General features: G+C 51.2%; 1 long non-coding RNA gene across 1 annotated transcript in view; it reads right to left on the bottom strand.

Annotated features, from left to right (window-relative positions):
• LOC145536425 (uncharacterized) overlaps positions 1-18,579 on the bottom strand; it is a 325,058-nt gene that overhangs the window by 148,209 nt on the left and 158,270 nt on the right. Inside the window, exons 84-93 of the long non-coding RNA XR_014075840.1 lie at positions 17,879-17,994; positions 15,956-16,071; positions 14,033-14,148; positions 12,110-12,225; positions 10,187-10,302; positions 8,264-8,379; positions 6,390-6,505; positions 4,468-4,583; positions 2,545-2,660; positions 188-303 (exon numbers count right to left, since the gene is read on the bottom strand). This is a non-coding gene — a long non-coding RNA (uncharacterized LOC145536425). The remainder of the gene's footprint in view (positions 1-187; positions 304-2,544; positions 2,661-4,467; positions 4,584-6,389; positions 6,506-8,263; positions 8,380-10,186; positions 10,303-12,109; positions 12,226-14,032; positions 14,149-15,955; positions 16,072-17,878; positions 17,995-18,579) is intronic.

Below are 18,579 nucleotides of genomic sequence, written 5' to 3'. Positions count from 1 at the left end.
TGAAGCAAACAGGGAAAACGTTTCTGACCATTACGATGATACAACTGTGGCGACGAAGAATGCCTGAACACGCTAGTAACCAGACAGTAACCCGAGAAGTTCGGTGAGAGACCCGCCCCGAGAGAGGTGCCTACTGTTCAGAAGCGGGTAACGGAACCAAAGCACAACTGAGGGCTGTGTTACGTACCTATGAGACGTCTGAAATCAGTGTCTGCTCTTCGTCTGTGCCTCAACGCTGGCTCCACACCAAGGCAACATATGAGCCGTTGATCACTCTCTTTCATTATTTTAGCAAACCGCGACCTGAAAAGGAAAGAAAATACCGTTGAATACCTTTGCCTCAGATGCAGATCCATATCCTTCAGTATGAATTCAGCTTCAAAGAGATAAGAAACCAACCAAAACAAAAAACACACCAGTCACCACAAAGTTCCATTAAGAGAAAACAAACCAAAACACCCGATCAAACCACACTACCTACCCCTAGGAGAAGTCAGCATAAATGTCTAGATGGTCTGGACTTTATACTGCAAACCCACTGTGATGTAACTCACTGTAACCATTTAGACTCAGTGTTGTGGACTGAGGTTGCGGTCTAACATACCGATGCCCTTTTCTGCTCACCTACACTACCGGCCCTGAGGTTTGTGAAAAGAATAACCTGTTAGCCCTGCATGCACAGATACACAAACGTTCTCCCGCTCGGCACTTAATTGATTCCCATGAGGGATGAGTGTCCTGGCAGAAGGGACACATGACTTAAGTCTAGGGTTTGTTGAGCACACTCAGTCACCTAGCTAGAAACAAGTTACCAAAGTGGACGGAGCCATTTAAGTAACAGTGCTCTGTGGGGACCAATGTCAAACCTATTGCAAAAGGACCCCTTATGACAGGAGCACACACTACGATGCACGGCTAGAACCTGGATGTAGTCCACGTGGCAAGGGTTTTCAACCAAACCCTAATTCGTGAATCATCCAGGTAATTCTGATCCTAACCCACATCAGTAACAACAAAGTGACAGAATCCATCACATCGCAGTCTCCCCAGGAGGCAGCGGCCAGGCCACTCGCCTCAGAGTCCCAGAGACTGCTATGGACGTGGACCCAGAGTTGGACGGCTCCTCTGGATTCCCTTTTCCCTATGGTCTTCCAGCCCAGGAGAGCCCCAGAAAGAGGACACAGGTCTTTCCCCAACATTCCAGTGGAGCCAACCCAGCTGGCAGAGTTTGGAAGGTGTTTTTGGCTACCATGGGCCTTTTTGAACACGCAAAGGGCGGAGGGAGGCGCCCAGCTCCAGAGGGTGGCTGGCATTTCTGGAGCAACACTGCCATCAAGCGGAACCATTTTGAGCAAGGCGTGCAGGCCCTTCCTGCGGATCCTGCTGCCGGAAGGCCTGTGAAGAGAGGCCCTGGGGAGTGAGGGTTTCGAGCACTCAGAAGATCCTGGGCCAACCTGACTGCCTGACACCTCACCAGAGCCGGTGTGGGAGCAACAGGTAGTGCTGTTTGGGGCCGGCCTCGCCCACGGAGGAGCCCCTGGCTGTCAAGCCCTCGGGGGCGTGGTGTCGGTGGGGGCCATGTTCAGGAACAAGGCCCTGAAGCTCCTGCCGCCGGCCACCTGGCCCATCCTGCAGGAAGGTTGCTCAGTCTCAGCATTAAGGACAGACCTCCATGGAACCAGTATAAACTGCACTAAAATACTTCAGAATATCATCTTTCTGACCTGCAAAGGAGTAAAACACAAAGTACACCTGGGAGTTCTCTTCCACAACCATCAGATGTGTGACATCGGCTCCAGGAAAATAATGGCCCTTGCCGGGCTTGAGTTTAAATGGAATTTGGGCACCTTTGAACTTGCAAATGGTTGATAGTTGAAGCAAACAGGGAAAACGTTTCTGACCATTACGATGATACAACTGTGGCGACGAAGAATGCCTGAACACGCTAGTAACCAGACAGTAACCCGAGAAGTTCGGTGGGAGTAGTGCTGTTTGGGGCCGGGCTTGCCCAACGAGGAGCCCCTGGCTGTCAAGCCCTCGGGGGCGTGGTGTCGGTGGCGGCCATGTTCAGGAACAAGGCCCTGAAGCTCCTGCCGCCGGCCACCTGGCCCATCGTGCAGGAAGGTTGCTCAGTCTCAGCATTAAGGACAGACCTCCATGGAACCAGTATAAACTGCACTAAAATACTTCAGAAAATCATCTTTCTGACCTGCAAAGGAGGAAAACACAAAGTACACCTGGGAGTTCTCTTCCACACCCATCAGATGTGTGACATCGGCTCCAGGAAAATAATGGCCCTTGCCGGGCTTGAGTTTAAATGGAATTCGGGCACCTTTGAACTTGCAAATGGTTGATAGTTGAAGCAAACAGGGAAAACGTTTTGACCATTAGGATGATACAACTGTGGCGACGAAGAATGCCTGAACACGCTAGTAACCAGACAGTAACCCGAGAAGTTCGGTGAGAGACCCGCCCCGAGAGAGGTGCCTACTGTTCAGAAGCGGGTAACGGAACCAAAGCACAACTGAGGGCTGTGTTACGTACCTATGAGACGTCTGAAATCAGTGTCTGCTCTTCGTCTGTGCCTCAACGCTGGCTCCACACCAAGGCAACATATGAGCCGTTGATCACTCTCTTTCATTATTTTAGCAAACCGCGACCTGAAAAGGAAAGAAAATACCGTTGAATACCTTTGCCTCAGATGCAGATCCATATCCTTCAGTATGAATTCAGCTTCAAAGAGATAAGAAACCAACCAAAACAAAAAACACACCAGTCACCACAAAGTTCCATTAAGAGAAAACAAACCAAAACACCCGATCAAACCACACTACCTACCCCTAGGAGAAGTCAGCATAAATGTCTAGATGGTCTGGACTTTATACTGCAAACCCACTGTGATGTAACTCACTGTAACCATTTAGACTCAGTGTTGTGGACTGAGGTTGCGGTCTAACACACCGATGCCCTTTTCTGCTCACCTACACTACCGGCCCTGAGGTTTGTGAAAAGAATAACCTGTTAGCCCTGCATGCACAGATACACAAACGTTCTCCCGCTCGGCACTTAATTGATTCCCATGAGGGATGAGTGTCCTGGCAGAAGGGACACATGACTTAAGTCTAGGGTTTGTTGAGCACACTCAGTCACCTAGCTAGAAACAAGTTACCAAAGTGGAAGGAGCCACTTAAGTAAGAGTGCTCTGTGGGGACCAATGTCTACACCTATTGCAAAAGGACCCCTTATGACAGGAGCAAACACTACGATGCACGGCTAGAACCTGGATGTAGTCCACGTGGCAAGGGTTTTCAACCAAACCCTAATTCGTGAATCATCCAGGTAATTCTGATCCTAACCCACATCAGTAACAACAAAGTGACAGAATCCATCACATCGCGGTCTCCCCAGGAGGCAGCGGCCAGGCCACTCGCCTCAGAGTCCCAGAGACTGCTGTGGACGTGGACCCAGAGTTGGACGGCTCCTCTGGATTCCCTTTTCCCTATGGTCTTCCAGCCCAGGAGAGCCCCAGAAAGAGGACACACGTCTTTCCCCAACATTCCAGTGGAGCCAACCCAGCTGGCAGAGTTTGGAAGGTGTTTTTGGCTACCATGGGCCTTTTTGAACACGCAAAGGGCGGAGGGAGACGCCCAGCTCCAGAGGGTGGCTGGCATTTCTGGAGCAACACTGCCATCAAGCGGAACCATTTTGAGCAAGGCGTGCAGGCCCTTCCTGCGGATCCTGCTGCGGAAAGGCCTGTGAAGAGAGGCCCTGGGGAGTGAGGGTTTCGAGCACTCAGAAGATCCTGGGCGAACCTGACTGCCTGACACCTCACCAGAGCTGGTGTGGGAGCAACAGGTAGTGCTGTTTGGGGCCGGCCTCGCCCACCGAGGAGCCCCTGGCTGTCAAGCCCTCGGGGGCGTGGTGTCGGTGGCGGCCATGTTCAGGAACAAGTCCCTGAAGCTCCTGCCGCCAGCGACCTGGCCCATCCTGCAGGAAGGCTACTTTGGTAGGTTTAGAAGGACTCAGGTTGCTGAACCAACCATGCCTTTGCTCAGTCTCAGCATTAAGGACGGACCTGCATGGAACCAGTATAAACTGCACTAAAATACTTCAGAAAATCATCTTTCTGACCTGCAAAGGAGGAAAACACAAAGTACACCTGGGAGTTCTCTTCCACACCCATCAGATGTGTGACATCGGCTCCAGGAAAATAATGGCCCTTGCCGGGCTTGAGTTTAAATGGAATTCGGGCACCTTTGAACTTGCAAATGGTTGATAGTTGAAGCAAACAGGGAAAACGTTTCTGACCATTACGATGATACAACTATGGCGATGAAGTATGCCTGCACAGGCTTCTAAGCAGAGAGAAACGCCAGAAGTTCGGTGAGAGACCCGCCCTGAGAGAGGTGCCTACTGTTCAGAAGCGGGTAACGGAACCAAAGCACAACTGAGGGCTGTGTTACGTACCTATGAGACGTCTGAAATCAGTGTCTGCTCTTCGTCTGTGCCTCAACGCTGGCTCCACACCAAGGCAACATATGAGCCGTTGATCACTCTCTTTCATTATTTTAGCAAACCGCGACCTGAAAAGGAAAGAAAATACCGTTGAATACCTTTGCCTCAGATGCAGATCCATATCCTTCAGTATGAATTCAGCTTCAAAGAGATAAGAAACCAACCAAAACAAAAAACACACCAGTCACCACAAAGTTCCATTAAGAGAAAACAAACCAAAACACCCGATCAAACCACACTACCTACCCCTAGGAGAAGTCAGCATAAATGTCTAGATGGTCTGGACTTTATACTGCAAACCCACTGTGATGTAACTCACTGTAACCATTTAGACTCAGTGTTGTGGACTGAGGCTGCGGTGTAACATACCGATGCCCTTTTCTGCTCACCTACACTACCGGCCCTGAGGTTTGTGAAAAGAATAACCTGTTAGCCCTGCATGCACAGATACACAAACGTTCTCCCGCTCGGCACTTAATTGATTCCCATGAGGGATGGGTGTCCTGGCAGAAGGGACACATGACTTAAGTCTACGGTTTGTTGAGCACACTCAGTCACCTAGCTAGAAACAAGTTACCAAAGTGGAAGGAGCCACTTAAGTAAGAGTGCTCTGTGGGGACCAATGTCTACACCTATTGCAAAAGGACCCCTTATGACAGGAGCAAACACTACGATGCACGGCTAGAACCTGGATGTAGTCCACGTGGCAAGGGTTTTCAACCAAACCCTAATTCGTGAATCATCCAGGTAATTCTGATCCTAACCCACATCAGTAACAACAAAGTGACAGAATCCATCACATCGCGGTCTCCCCAGGAGGCAGCGGCCAGGCCACTCGCCTCAGAGTCCCAGAGACTGCTGTGGACGTGGACCCAGAGTTGGACGGCTCCTCTGGATTCCCTTTTCCCTATGGTCTTCCAGCCCAGGAGAGCCCCATAAAGAGGACACAGGTCTTTCCCCAACATTCCAGTGGAGCCAACCCAGCTGGCAGAGTTTGGAAGGTGTTTTTGGCTACCATGGGCCTTTTTGAACACGCAAAGGGCGGACGGAGGCTCCCAGCTCCAGAGGGTGGCTGGATTTCTGGAGCAACACTGCCATCAAGCGGAACCATTTTGAGCAAGGCGTGCAGGCCCTTCCTGCGGATCCTGCTGCCGGAAGGCCTGTGAAGAGAGGCCCTGGGGAGTGAGGGTTTCGAGCACTCAGAAGATCCTGGGCCAACCTGACTGCCTGACACCTCACCAGAGCCGGTGTGGGAGCAACAGGTAGTGCTGTTTGGGGCCGGCCTCGCCCACCGAGGAGCCCCTGGCTGTCAAGCCCTCGGGGGCGTGGTGTTGGTGGGGGCCATGTTCAGGAACAAGGCCCTGAAGCTCCTGCCGCCGGCCACCTGGCCCATCCTGCAGGAAGGCTACTTTGGTAGGTTTAGAAGGACTCAGGTTGCTGAACTAACCATGCCTTTGCTCAGTCTCAGCATTAAGGACGGACCTCCATGGAACCAGTATAAACTGCACTAAAATACTTCAGAAAATCATCTTTCTGACCTGCAAAGGAGGAAAACACAAAGTACACCTGGGAGTTCGCTTCCACACCCATCAGATGTGTGACATCGGCTCCAGGAAAATAATGGCCCGTGCCGGGCTTGAGTTTAAATGCAATTCGGGCACCTTTGAACCTGCAAATGGTTGATAGTTGAAGCAAACAGGGAAAACGTTTCTGACCATTACGATGATACAACTGTGGCGACGAACAATGCCTGAACACGCTAGTAACCAGACAGTAACCCGAGAAGTTCAGTGAGAGACCTGCCCTGAGAGAGGTGCCTACTGTTCAGAAGCGGGTAACGGAACCAAAGCACAACTGAGGGCTGTGTTACGTACCTATGAGACGTCTGAAATCAGTGTCTGCTCTTCGTCTGTGCCTCAAAGCTGGCTCCACACCAAGGCAACATATGAGCCGTTGATCACTCTCTTTCATTATTTTAGCAAACCGCGACCTGAAGAGGAAACAAAATACCGTTGAATACCTTTGCCACAGATGCAGATCAATATCCTTCAGGAAGAATTCGGCTTGAAAACGATAAGTAACCAACGAAAACAAAAAACACACCAGTCACCACAAAGTCCCATTAAGAGAAAACAAACCAAAACACCCGATCAAACCACACTACCTACCCCTAGGAGAAGTCAGCATAAATGTCTAGATGGTCTGGACCTTATACTGCAAACCCACTGTGATGTAACTCACTGTAACCATTTAGACTCAGTGTTGTGGACTGAGGCTGCGGTCTAACATACCGATGCCCTTTTCTGCTCACCTACACTACCGGCCCTGAGGTTTCCGAAAAGAATAACCTGTTAGCCCTGCCTGCACAGATACACAAACGTTCTCCCGCTCAGCACTTAATTGATTCCCATGAGGGATGAGTGTCCTGGCAGAAGGGACACATGACATAAGTCTAGGGTTTGTTCAGCACACTCAGTCACCTAGCTAGAAACAAGTTACCAAAGTGGACGGAGCCACTTAAGTAAGAGTGCTCTGTGGGGACCAATGTCTACACCTATTGCAAAAGGACCCATTATGACAGGAGCACACACTACGATGCACGGCTAGAACCTGGATGTATTCCACGTGGCAAGGGTTTTCAACCAAACCCTAATTCGTGAATCATCCAGGTAATTCTGATCCTAACCCTCATCAGTAACAACAAAGTGACAGAATCCATCACTTCCCGGTCTCCCCAGGAGGCAGCGGCCAGGCCACTCGCCTCAGAGTCCCAGAGACTGCTGTGGACGTGGACCCAGAGTTGGACGGCTCCTCTGGATGCCCTTTTCCCTATGGTCTTCCAGCCCAGGAGAGCCCCCGAAAGAGGACACGGGTCTTTCCCCAACATTCCAGTGGAGCCAACCCAGCTGGCAGAGTTTGGAAGGTGTTTTTGGCTACCATGGGCCTTTCTGAACACGCAAAGGGCGGAGGGAGGCGCCCAGCTCCAGAGGGTGGCTGGCATTTCTGGAGCAACACTGCCAGCAAGCGGAACCATTTTGAGCAAGGCGTGCAGGCCCTTCCTGCGGATCCTGCTGGGGGAAGGCCTGTGAAGAGAGGCCCTGGGGAGTGAGGGTTTCGAGCACTCAGAAGATCCTGGGCGAACCTGACTGCCTGGCACCTCACCAGAGCCGGTGTGGGAGCAACAGGTAGTGCTGTTTGGGGCCGGGCTCGCCCAACGAGGAGCCCCTGGCTGTCAAGCCCTCGGGGGCGTGGTGTCGGTGGCGGCCATGTTCAGGAACAAGGCCCTGAAGCTCCTGCCACCGGCCACCTGGCCCATCCTGCAGGAAGGTTGCTCAGTCTCAGCATTAAGGACAGACCTCCATGGAACCAGAATAAACTGCACTAAAATACTTCAGAAAATCATCTTTCTGACCTGCAAAGGAGGAAAACACAAAGTACATCTGGGAGTTCTCTTCCACAACCATCAGATGTGTGACATCGGCTCCAGGAAAATAATGGCCCTTGCCGGGCTTGAGTTTAAATGGAATTCGGGCACCTTTGAACTTGCAAATGGTTGATAGTTGAAGCAAACAGGGAAAACGTTTCTGACCATTACGATGATACAACTGTGGCGACGAACAATGCCTGAACACGCTAGTAACCAGACAGTAACCCGAGAAGTTCGGTGAGAGACCCGCCCCGAGAGAGGTGCCTACTGTTCAGAAGCGGGTAACGGAACCAAAGCACAACTGAGGGCTGTGTTACGTACCTATGAGACGTCTGAAATCAGTGTCTGTTCTTCGTCTGTGCCTCAACGCTGGCTCCACACCAAGGCAACAAATGAGCCGTTGATCACTCTCTTTCATTATTTTAGCAAACCGCGAGCTGAAGAGGAAAGAAAATACCGTTGAATACCTTTGCCACAGATGCAGATCAATATCCTTCAGGAAGAATTCGGCTTGAAAACGATAAGTAACCAACGAAAACAAAAAACACACCAGTCACCACAAAGTCCCATTAGGAGAAAACAAACCAAAACACCCGATCAAACCACACTACCTACCCCTAGGAGAAGTCAGCATAAATGTCTAGATGGTCTGGACCTTATACTGCAAACCCACTGTGATGTAACTCACTGTAACCATTTAGACTCAGCGTTGTGGACTGAGGCTGCGGTCTAACATACCGATGCCCTTTTCTGCTCACCTACACTACCGGCCCTGAGGTATCCGAAAAGAATAACTTGTTAGCCCTGCATGCACAGATACACAAACGTTCTCCCGCTCAGCACTTAATTGATTCCCATGAGGGATGAGTGTCCTGGCAGAAGGGACACATGACATAAGTCTAGGGTTTGTTCAGCACACTCAGTCACCTAGCTAGAAACAAGTTACCAAAGTGGACGGAGCCACTTAAGTAAGAGTGCTCTGTGGGGACCAATGTCTACACCTATTGCAAAAGGACCCATTATGACAGGAGCACACACTACGATGCACGGCTAGAACCTGGATGTAGTCCACGTGGCAAGGGTTTTCAACCAAACCCTAATTCGTGAATCATCCAGGTAATTCTGATCCTAACCCTCATCAGTAACAACAAAGTGACAGAATCCATCACTTCCCGGTCTCCCCAGGAGGCAGCGGCCAGGCCACTCGCCTCAGAGTCCCAGAGACTGCTGTGGACGTGGACCCAGAGCTGGACGGCTCCTCTGGATGCCCTTCTCCCTATGGTCTTCCAGCCCTGGAGAGCCCCCGAAAGAGGACACAGGTCTTTCCCCAACATTCCAGTGGAGCCAACCCAGCTGGCAGAGTTTGGAAGGTGTTTTTGGCTACCATGGGCCTTTCTGAACACGCAAAGGGCGGAGGGAGGCGCCCAGCTCCAGAGGGTGGCTGGCATTTCTGGAGCAACACTGCCAGCAAGCGGAACCATTTTGAGCAAGGCGTGCAGGCCCTTCCTGCGGATCCTGCTGGGGGAAGGCCTGTGAAGAGAGGCCCTGGGGAGTGAGGGTTTCGAGCACTCAGAAGATCCTGGGCGAACCTGACTGCCTGGCACCTCACCAGAGCCGGTGTGGGAGCAACAGGTAGTGCTGTTTGGGGCCGGGCTCGCCCACCAAGGAGCCCCTGGCTGTCAAGCCCTCGGGGGCGTGCTGTCGGTGGCGGCCATGTTCAGGAACAAGGCGCTGAAGCTCCTGCCGCCGGCCACCTGGCCCATCCTGCAGGAAGGCTACTTTGGTAGGTTTAGAAGGACTCAGGTTGCTGCACTAACCATGCCTTTGCTCAGTCTCAGCATTAAGGACGGACCTCCATGGAACCAGTATAAACTGCACTAAAATACTTCAGAAAATCATCTTTCTGACCTGCAAAGGAGGAAAACACAAAGTACACCTGGGAGTTCGCTTCCACACCCATCAGATGTGTGACATCGGCTCCAGGAAAATAATGGCCCTTGCCGGGCTTGAGTTTAAATGCAATTCGGGCACCTTTGAACTTGCAAATGGTTGGTAGTTGAAGCAAACAGGGAAAACGTTTCTGATCATTACGATGATACAACTATGGCGACGAAGTATGCCTGAACACGCTACTAACCAGACAGTAACCCGAGAAGTTCAGTGAGAGACCTGCCCTGAGAGAGGTGCCTACTCTTCAGAAGCGGGTAACGGAACCAAAGCACAACTGAGGGCTGTGTTACGTACCTATGAGACGTCTGAAATCAGTGTCTGCTCTTCGTCTGTGCCTCAACGCTGGCTCCACACCAAGGCAACATATGAGCCGTTGATCACTCTCTTTCATTATTTTAGCAAACCGCGAGCTGAAGAGGAAAGAAAATACCGTTGAATACCTTTGCCACAGATGCAGATCAATATCCTTCAGGAAGAATTCGGCTTGAAAACGATAAGTAACCAACAAAAACAAAAAACACACCAGTCACCACAAAGTCCCATTAGGAGAAAACAAACCAAAACACCCGATCAAACCACACTACCTACCCCTAGGAGAAGTCAGCATAAATGTCTAGATGGTCTGGACATTACACTGCAAACCCACTGTGATGTAACTCACTGTAACCATTTAGACTCAGTGTTGTGGACTGAGGCTGCGGTCTAACATACCGATGCCCTTTTCTGCTCACCTACACTACCGGCCCTGAGGTTTCCGAAAAGAATAACCTGTTAGCCCTGCATGTACAGATACACAAACGTTCTCCCGCTCAGCACTTAATTGATTCCCATGAGGGATGAGTGTCCTGGCAGAAGGGACACATGACATAAGTCTAGGGTTTGTTCAGCACACTCAGTCACCTAGCTAGAAACAAGTTACCAAAGTGGACGGAGCCACTTAAGTAAGAGTGCTCTGTGGGGACCAATGTCTACACCTATTGCAAAAGGACCCATTATGACAGGAGCACACACTACGATGCACGGCTAGAACCTGGATGTATTCCACGAGGCAAGGGTTTTCAACCAAACCCTAATTCGTGAATCATCCAGGTAATTCTGATCCTAACCCTCATCAGTAACAACAAAGTGACAGAATCCATCACTTCCCGGTCTCCCCAGGAGGCAGCGGCCAGGCCACTCGCCTCAGAGTCCCAGAGACTGCTGTGGACGTGGACCCAGAGCTGGACGGCTCCTCTGGATGCCCTTCTCCCTATGGTCTTCCAGCCCAGGAGAGCCCCCGAAAGAGGACACGGGTCTTTCCCCAACATTCCAGTGGAGCCAACCCAGCTGGCAGAGTTTGGAAGGTGTTTTTGGCTACCATGGGCCTTTCTGAACACGCAAAGGGCGGAGGGAGGCGCCCAGCTCCAGAGGGTGGCTGGCATTTCTGGAGCAACACTGCCAGCAAGCGGAACCATTTTGAGCAAGGCGTGCAGGCCCTTCCTGCGGATCCTGCTGGGGGAAGGCCTGTGAAGAGAGGCCCTGGGGAGTGAGGGTTTCGAGCACTCAGAAGATCCTGGGCGAACCTGACTGCCTGGCACCTCACCAGAGCCGGTGTGGGAGCAACAGGTAGTGCTGTTTGGGGCCGGGCTCGCCCACCAAGGAGCCCCTGGCTGTCAAGCCCTCGGGGGCGTGCTGTCGGTGGCGGCCATGTTCAGGAACAAGGCGCTGAAGCTCCTGCCGCCGGCCACCTGGCCCATCCTGCAGGAAGGCTACTTTGGTAGGTTTAGAAGGACTCAGGTTGCTGAACTAACCATGCCTTTGCTCAGTCTCAGCATTAAGGACGGACCTCCATGGAACCAGTATAAACTGCACTAAAATACTTCAGAAAATCATCTTTCTGACCTGCAAAAGAGGAAAACACAAAGTACACCTGGGATTTCGCTTCCACACCCATCAGATGTGTGACATCGGCTCCAGGAAAATAATGGCCCTTGCCGGGCTTGAGTTTAAATGGAATTCGGGCACCTTTCAACTTGCAAATGGTTGATAGTTGAAGCAAACAGGGAAAACGTTTCTGATCAATACGATGATACAACTATGGCGACGAAGTATGCCTGAACACGCTACTAACCAGACAGTAACCCGAGAAGTTCAGTGAGAGACCTGCCCTGAGAGAGGTGCCTACTGTACAGAAGCGGGTAACGGAACCAAAGCACAACTGAGGGCTGTGTTACGTACCTATGAGACGTCTGAAATCAGTGTCTGCTCTTCGTCTGTGCCTCAACGCTGGCTCCACACCAAGGCAACATATGAGCCGTTGATCACTCTCTTTCATTATTTTAGCAAACCGCGACCTGAAGAGGAAACAAAATACCGTTGAATACCTTTGCCACAGATGCAGATCAATATCCTTCAGGAAGAATTCGGCTTGAAAACGATAAGTAACCAACGAAAACAAAAAACACACCAGTCACCACAAAGTCCCATTAAGAGAAAACAAACCAAAACACCCGATCAAACCACACTACCTACCCCTAGGAGAAGTCAGCATAAATGTCTAGATGGTCTGGACCTTATACTGCAAACCCACTGTGATGTAACTCACTGTAACCATTTAGACTCAGTGTTGTGGACTGAGGCTGCGGTCTAACATACCGATGCCCTTTTCTGCTCACCTACACTACCGGCCCTGAGGTTTCCGAAAAGAATAACCTGTTAGCCCTGCATGCACAGATACACAAACGTTCTCCCGCTCAGCACTTAATTGATTCCCATGAGGGATGAGTGTCCTGGCAGAAGGGACACATGACATAAGTCTAGGGTTTGTTCAGCACACTCAGTCACCTAGCTAGAAACAAGTTACCAAAGTGGACGGAGCCACTTAAGTAAGAGTGCTCTGTGGGGACCAATGTCTACACCTATTGCAAAAGGACCCATTATGACAGGAGCACACACTACGATGCACGGCTAGAACCTGGATGTATTCCACGTGGCAAGGGTTTTCAACCAAACCCTAATTCGTGAATCATCCAGGTAATTCTGATCCTAACCCTCATCAGTAACAACAAAGTGACAGAATCCATCACTTCCCGGTCTCCCCAGGAGGCAGCGGCCAGGCCACTCGCCTCAGAGTCCCAGAGACTGCTGTGGACGTGGACCCAGAGTTGGACGGCTCCTCTGGATGCCCTTTTCCCTATGGTCTTCCAGCCCAGGAGAGCCCCCGAAAGAGGACACGGGTCTTTCCCCAACATTCCAGTGGAGCCTACCCAGCTGGCAGTGTTTGGAAGGTGTTTTTGGCTACCATGGGCCTTTCTGAACACGCAAAGGGCGGAGGGAGGCGCCCAGCTCCAGAGGGTGGCTGGCATTTCTGGAGCAACACTGCCAGCAAGCGGAACCATTTTGAGCAAGGCGTGCAGGCCCTTCCTGCGGATCCTGCTGGGGGAAGGCCTGTGAAGAGAGGCCCTGGGGAGTGAGGGTTTCGGGCACTCAGAAGATCCTGGGCGAACCTGACTGCCTGGCACCTCACCAGAGCCGGTGTGGGAGCAACAGGTAGTGCTGTTTGGGGCCGGGCTCGCCCACCAAGGAGCCCCTGGCTGTCAAGCCCTCGGGGGCGTGCTGTCCGTGGCGGCCATGTTCAGGAACAAGGCGCTGAAGCTCCTGCCGCCGGCCACCTGGCCCATCCTGCAGGAAGGCTACTTTGGTAGGTTTAGAAGGACTCAGGTTGCTGCACTAACCATACCTTTGCTCAGTCTCAGCATTAAGGACGGACCTCCATGGAACCAGTATAAACTGCACTAAAATACTTCAGAAAATCATCTTTCTGACCTGCAAAGGAGGAAAACACAAAGTACACCTGGGAGTTCGCTTCCACACCCATCAGATGTGTGACATCGGCTCCAGGAAAATAATGGCCCTTGCCGGGCTTGAGTTTAAATGCAATTCGGGCACCTTTGAACTTGCAAAGGGTTGGTAGTTGAAGCAAACAGGGAAAACGTTTCTGATCATTACGATGATACAACTATGGCGACGAAGTATGCCTGAACACGCTACTAACCAGACAGTAACCCGAGAAGTTCAGTGAGAGACCTGCCCTGAGAGAGGTGCCTACTGTTCAGAAGCGGGTAACGGAACCAAAGCACAACTGAGGGCTGTGTTACGTACCTATGAGACGTCTGAAATCAGTGTCTGCTCTTCGTCTGTGCCTCAACGCTGGCTCCACACCAAGGCAACATATGAGCCGTTGATCACTCTCTTTCATTATTTTAGCAAACCGCGAGCTGAAGAGGAAAGAAAATACCGTTGAATACCTTTGCCACAGATGCAGATCAATATCCTTCAGGAAGAATTCGGCTTGAAAACGATAAGTAACCAACAAAAACAAAAAACACACCAGTCACCACAAAGTCCCATTAGGAGAAAACAAACCAAAACACCCGATCAAACCACACTACCTACCCCTAGGAGAAGTCAGCATAAATGTCTAGATGGTCTGGACATTACACTGCAAACCCACTGTGATGTAACTCACTGTAACCATTTAGACTCAGTGTTGTGGACTGAGGCTGCGGTCTAACATACCGATGCCCTTTTCTGCTCACCTACACTACCGGCCCTGAGGTTTCCGAAAAGAATAACCTGTTAGCCCTGCATGTACAGATACACAAACGTTCTCCCGCTCAGCACTTAATTGATTCCCATGAGGGATGAGTGTCCTGGCAGAAGGGACACATGACATAAGTCTAGGGTTTGTTCAGCACACTCAGTCACCTAGCTAGAAACAAGTTACCAAAGTGGACGGAGCCACTTAAGTAAGAGTGCTCTGTGGGGACCAATGTCTACACCTATTGCAAAAGGACCCATTATGACAGGAGCACACACTACGATGCACGGCTAGAACCTGGATGTATTCCACGAGGCAAGGGTTTTCAACCAAACCCTAATTCGTGAATCATCCAGGTAATTCTGATCCTAACCCTCATCAGTAACAACAAAGTGACAGAATCCATCACTTCCCGGTCTCCCCAGGAGGCAGCGGCCAGGCCACTCGCCTCAGAGTCCCAGAGACTGCTGTGGACGTGGACCCAGAGCTGGACGGCTCCTCTGGATGCCCTTCTCCCTATGGTCTTCCAGCCCAGGAGAGCCCCCGAAAGAGGACACGGGTCTTTCCCCAACATTCCAGTGGAGCCAACCCAGCTGGCAGAGTTTGGAAGGTGTTTTTGGCTACCATGGGCCTTTCTGAACACGCAAAGGGCGGAGGGAGGCGCCCAGCTCCAGAGGGTGGCTGGCATTTCTGGAGCAACACTGCCAGCAAGCGGAACCATTTTGAGCAAGGCGTGCAGGCCCTTCCTGCGGATCCTGCTGGGGGAAGGCCTGTGAAGAGAGGCCCTGGGGAGTGAGGGTTTCGAGCACTCAGAAGATCCTGGGCAAACCTGACTGCCTGGCACCTCACCAGAGCCGGTGTGGGAGCAACAGGTAGTGCTGTTTGGGGCCGGGCTCGCCCACCAAGGAGCCCCTGGCTGTCAAGCCCTCGGGGGCGTGCTGTCGGTGGCGGCCATGTTCAGGAACAAGGCGCTGAAGCTCCTGCCGCCGGCCACCTGGCCCATCCTGCAGGAAGGCTACTTTGGTAGGTTTAGAAGGACTCAGGTTGCTGAACTAACCATGCCTTTGCTCAGTGTCAGCACTAAGGACGGACCTCCATGGAACCAGTATAAACTGCACTAAAATACTTCAGAAAATCATCTTTCTGACCTGCAAAGGAGGAAAACACAAAGTACACCTGGGAGTTCGCTTCCACACCCATCAGATGTGTGACATCGGCTCCAGGAAAATAATGGCCCTTGCCGGGCTTGAGTTTAAATGCAATTCGGGCACCTTTGAACATGCAAAGGGTTGGTAGTTGAAGCAAACAGGGAAAACGTTTCTGATCATTACGATGATACAACTATGGCGACGAAGTATGCCTGAACACGATACTAAACAGACAGTAACCCGAGAAGTTCAGTGAGAGACCTGCCCTGAGAGAGGTGCCTACTGTTCAGAAGCGGGTAACGGAACCAAAGCACAACTGAGGGCTGTGTTACGTACCTATGAGACGTCTGAAATCAGTGTCTGCTCTTCGTCTGTGCCTCAACGCTGGCTCCACACCAAGGCAACATATGAGCCGTTGATCACTCTCTTTCATTATTTTAGCAAACCGCGACCTGAAGAGGAAAGAAAATACCGTTGAATACCTTTGCCACAGATGCAGATCAATATCCTTCAGGAAGAATTCGGCTTGAAAACGATAAGTAACCAACAAAAACAAAAAACACACCAGTCACCACAAAGTCCCATTAGGAGAAAACAAACCAAAACACCCGATCAAACCACACTACCTACCCCTAGGAGAAGTCAGCATAAATGTCTAGATGGTCTGGACCTTATACTGCAAACCCACTGTGATGTAACTCACTGTAACCATTTAGACTCAGTGTTGTGGACTGAGGCTGCGGTCTAACATACCGATGCCCTTTTCTGCTCACTTACACTACCGGCCCTGAGGTTTCCGAAAAGAATAACCTGTTAGCCCTGCATGTACAGATACACAAACGATCTCCCGCTCAGCACTTAATTGATTCCCATGAGGGATGAGTGTCCTGGCAGAAGGGACACATGACATAAGTCTAGGGTTTGTTCAGCACACTCAGTCACCTAGCTAGAAACAAGTTACCAAAGTGGACGGAGCCACTTAAGTAAGAGTGCTCTGTGGGGACCAATGTCTACACCTATTGCAAAAGGACCCATTATGACAGGAGCACACACTACGATGCACGGCTAGAACCTGGATGTATTCCACGAGGCAAGGGTTTTCAACCAAACACTAATTCGTGAATCATCCAGGTAATTCTGATCCTAACCCTCATCAGTAACAACAAAGTGACAGAATCCATCACTTCCCGGTCTCCCCAGGAGGCAGCGGCCAGGCCACTCGCCTCAGAGTCCCAGAGACTGCTGTGGACGTGGACCCAGAGTTGGACGGCTCCTCTGGATGCCCTTTTCCCTATGGTCTTCCAGCCCAGGAGAGCCCCCGAAAGAGGACACGGGTCTTTCCCCAACATTCCAGTGGAGCCTACCCAGCTGGCAGTGTTTGGAAGGTGTTTTTGGCTACCATGGGCCTTTCTGAACACGCAAAGGGCGGAGGGAGGCGCCCAGCTCCAGAGGGTGGCTGGCATTTCTGGAGCAACACTGCCAGCAAGCGGAACCATTTTGAGCAAGGCGTGCAGGCCCTTCCTGCGGATCCTGCTGGGGGAAGGCCTGTGAAGAGAGGCCCTGGGGAGTGAGGGTTTCGAGCACTCAGAAGATCCTGGGCGAACCTGACTGCCTGGCACCTCACCAGAGCCGGTGTGGGAGCAACAGGTAGTGCTGTTTGGGGCCGGGCTCGCCCACCAAGGAGCCCCTGGCTGTCAAGCCCTCGGGGGCGTGCTGTCGGTGGCGGCCATGTTCAGGAACAAGGCGCTGAAGCTCCTGCCGCCGGCCACCTGGCCCATCCTGCAGGAAGGCTACTTCGGTAGGTTTAGAAGGACTCAGGTTGCTGAACTAACCATGCCTTTGCTCAGTCTCAGCATTAAGGACGGACCTCCATGGAACCAGTATAAACTGCACTAAAATACTTCAGAAAATCATCTTTCTGACCTGCAAAGGAGGAAAACACAAAGTACACCTGGGAGTTCTCTTCCACACCCATCAGATGTGTGACATCGGCTCCAGGAAAATAATGGCCCTTGCCGGGCTTGAGTTTAAATGCAATTCGGGCACCTTTGAACTTGCAAAGGGTTGGTAGTTGAAGCAAACAGGGAAAACGTTTCTGATCATTACGATGATACAACTATGGCGACGAAGTATGCCTGAACACGCTACTAACCAGACAGTAACCCGAGAAGTTCAGTGAGAGACCTGCCCTGAGAGAGGTGCCTACTGTTCAGAAGCGGGTAACGGAACCAAAGCACAACTGAGGGCTGTGTTACGTACCTATGAGACGTCTGAAATCAGTGTCTGCTCTTCGTCTGTGCCTCAACGGTGGCTCCACACCAAGGCAACATATGAGCCGTTGATCACTCTCTTTCATTATTTTAGGAAACCGCGACCTGAAGAGGAAAGAAAATACCGTTGAATACCTTTGCCACAGATGCAGATCAATATCCTTCAGGAAGAATTCGGCTTCAAAACGATAAGTAACCAACGAAAACAAAAAACACACCAGTCACCACAAAGTCCCATTAAGAGAAAACAAACCAAAACACCCGATCAAACCACACTACCTACCCCTAGGAGAAGTCAGCATAAATGTCTAGATGGTCTGGACCTTATACTGCAAACCCACTGTGATGTAACTCACTGTAACCATTTAGACTCAGTGTTGTGGACTGAGGCTGCGGTCTAACATACCGATGCCCTTTTCTGCTCACCTACACTACCGGCCCTGAGGTTTCCGAAAAGAATAACCTGTTAGCCCTGCATGCACAGATACACAAACGTTCTCCCGCTCAGCACTTAATTGATTCCCATGAGGGATGAGTGTCCTGGCAGAAGGGACACATGACATAAGTCTAGGGTTTGTTCAGCACACTCAGTCACCTAGCTAGAAACAAGTTACCAAAGTGGACGGAGCCACTTAAGTAAGAGTGCTCTGTGGGGACCAATGTCTACACCTATTGCAAAAGGACCCATTA

Source organism: Giraffa tippelskirchi, chromosome X, assembly GCF_054371585.1.
Source record: "Giraffa tippelskirchi isolate mGirTip1 chromosome X, T2T-mGirTip1v1.2.pri, whole genome shotgun sequence".
NCBI classification, from domain to species: Eukaryota; Metazoa; Chordata; class Mammalia; order Artiodactyla; family Giraffidae; genus Giraffa; species Giraffa tippelskirchi.
The sequence above is the reverse complement of the archived record's forward strand: the minus strand, read 5'-3'. Positions and strand labels throughout refer to the sequence as shown.